The 2,897-nt window shown below is 41.3% G+C and overlaps 1 non-coding gene across 1 annotated transcript; it reads left to right on the top strand.

Annotated features, from left to right (window-relative positions):
- Positions 1-1,803: 1,803 nt before the first annotated feature.
- Positions 1,804-1,909, top strand: LOC118006449. Its single transcript, XR_004678076.1, has one exon. It is a non-coding gene; the product is annotated as a U6 spliceosomal RNA (small nuclear RNA).
- The last annotated feature ends 988 nt before the right edge of the window (positions 1,910-2,897 follow it).

Below are 2,897 nucleotides of genomic sequence, written 5' to 3'. Positions count from 1 at the left end.
AGCCAGTAAATGTGATCCCAAAAGAGAAGGAGGAGGAGGGGAAGGGATGATACTGTACAAAGAAGATGAGTTCACTGCAGCTGCCTTCTCAGCAGGTGAATGCCAAGCCATCATGACCCGTTGTCACCAAGTTCACCCCCAGTCCCGGCCACCAGCTGTCTTTCTACATGGACAATTGGTTGTAGGGTGACTGGATAAGAATTATAGACTGGTGGGCCCTGGAAGAGGAGTCAAGCACCTGACCACAGTGAAGTTTTCTAAAACAGGGAGAATGACCAAACCTCCCTGTAACTCTGACACATGGCCACCATCTCCCATCCAATGAGCAAGTATCTCGGGCCCGAGAAAACAAATGGCAAGACTCAGTAACCAAGTTTGGCAGGTCATTCTGTCCACGAGCCTTGAAATAGTGAATCATCACAACTCAGGTCTAATGGACCACCCATGTATTTAAAAGGGGTCTCGGTATACTATTCAAACAGGTCTTGCATGTAAAACCCGGGAAGCCAGAAGACTTCTGATGATCCTTCTATCCAGACGATGGTGAGGCAAAGCTAGGAGGGGCTGAGGGACTGGAACAGACGATGCCCTGAGGAGCATATAGTCTCTGTGATAGTGAAGCCTTTCTCAAACTAAGCTTCAGCTGACCACACTTTGGCAGAACAAAATACAGAAGCAAGGCTCTGCCAACAGAGGCTTGAGCCACAAACCAGAGAGCAATGTGCATGTATATATGATGTGGAAAGAACTGCTTGTCAGCTGTTGGTTTTTCTCAGCCACATCACACATGGGGTGGTATCATCTTCAAATTAGGAAGGACAGTTTGATTCTTTGACAACCCAGGCAAGCGGGGAACTAATGAAGGATAATGCCCTATGTTGACAAGTTAATGTCTCAGTGGGGAAGACCAATTAGGAAATGTGTCCTTTAGGGTGCTGCCTATACTTCCAGAATCGATTCAAACAATGTCTTTGTTTGAACTGACATCTCAGGATAATGGATAAAATCCTGAGGCTCTGGAGTCAGATGGCATGGGGTTTGATTACTAGCTCTGCTGTTCGCTGACTATGCAATCTAGGAAAAGCTATTTATTGAACACCTCCAAATACCCATTTCCTTAATGGGAAGAATGGCAATAATGACAAATGGGGTTGATAACACTGGCAACTCTGTGGAATCGTGGTGAGCGTTAACACGTGATACTTCCGGAAGAATTCCTACCATCGCCCCTAGCAGAGTAACTCCTTGGTAAATACCGGCTGTCTTCTGGCCATCATGGTCTGTCCAAGAAATCACTTACATTTTCCTCACAGATCATGTCCTAGTTTTCAGCACAAAGGACACAGGTCCTATCAATCGTACCACATGATGATAACTGTCAGTTGGGGCACGGGGGTCCACGTACACTACACATAGAAGTGTAAACAAAAACTGTGACTGGTGAATTTGTTCCTGATTCTTCCTAGACCTGGACATAGCCTTTCTCCAGTTTTGGATGTATCCATTCAAATGTATGTCCTTTTCTTTTTCACGTCCATATTGCTCCCATTTGGGGAAGAATATATATTTCTTTTTAATAATTTCTTCCCCACACTCTCTTCTTGCTTTGCTGTGATACTTGCCATCCACTGTAGCATCCTTCAGGTTCTGTCAGCAACAGAAGCTCCTTGGGGAGAGGTTTGCTGTCAGTCACTGCAATCATTCAATCTCAGGGACTGTAACGAGAAAACGAAACCATCTTATCCTGAAGTTTAGAAGAAGCTAAGCTATCACAACCACCACACATCAGAACATAAATGCCTTGTGCTCGCTTCGGCAGCATATATACTAAAATCAGAATGATACAGAGAAGATTGGCATGCCCCTGAGCAAGAACATAAATGTCTCGATTGAGCTTGAAGGGACAGTTTGTCCCCGAAACAAATACTTGGTAAATATAAATGAGTTTCATAGATAAAGGCAGAGTGGTAATAGGTTAGAATACTGGAATGAGGAAAAAAGGAAAGAAATGTAAACTTAATTGAATTTACATTTTCCATGATTGTTTTGTGACTCGGAATATATCAGTCTTGATTGGTAAGTGAAACATGATGAGAAATGTCAAGAAGGTTAACTTTTTTTGAGGGCTTACTATGTGCCAGGCACCATATTAAGTCTTTTATATATATTGTCACAACAATCCAATAAGGTGGAAACTATGGCACCCTCATTTTCCAAGATGAGGGAAAGGAAGTTTAGAGAGGTGAAGTCGCAAGATTACACAGCTAAGAAGGGGCAGATCTAGGGTAAAGTCAAGTAGTATGAATCCAGAAACTTCTCTTTCAACTCCTACACTTTAAAGCCTCTAAATGAAAAGAAAGGAATACTGCCTATCACGCCATTTGAAATCTGGACAATAACCCATTTCACAAAGTAACACTATGAAATGGAACCATTACTCTCCACATGTAAAAATTTAAATGGTTTTGTTTCCAGCCAAAGATTAATGCTGCATTTTAAGGAGAGGAAAGAGAATTTTTTAATTCACTAGGCTTGGACAGTTAGCCCACAAAACATTCAAAATTTGGTGATTGTTCCTAATGAGTATTTTTTTTCTTTCAAGAGCTTAATATTTTTACCGAAAAGGAAGATGAGATTTTCTCCAAGTACTCTAACAACTCTAAAAGGCTGTCTTGAATTTTTCTAATTTTCTAATTTTTCTTATTCTATTTAATTCACAAATTTCCCCTTGCTTCCCCTTCAGTGAATAAACCATAAACCCAATCTTTTTCTAATTGGCTCACAAGCACCATCTGGTGAAGAAGCAGAATAATTACAGAACAGTTCCTGCTGAGGATCACGATTTAATCTGTACTAATTAAACCCAAATGAGCACCATTTTACCCCTGTTCTAAAAG

Source organism: Mirounga leonina, unplaced genomic scaffold (genome assembly GCF_011800145.1).
Source record: "Mirounga leonina isolate KUSES-001 unplaced genomic scaffold, KU_Mleo_1.0 Mir_96, whole genome shotgun sequence".
Classification (NCBI taxonomy): domain Eukaryota; kingdom Metazoa; phylum Chordata; class Mammalia; order Carnivora; family Phocidae; genus Mirounga; species Mirounga leonina.
Note: the sequence above shows the minus strand (reverse complement) of the source record. Positions and strands in the feature narration are given on the sequence as shown.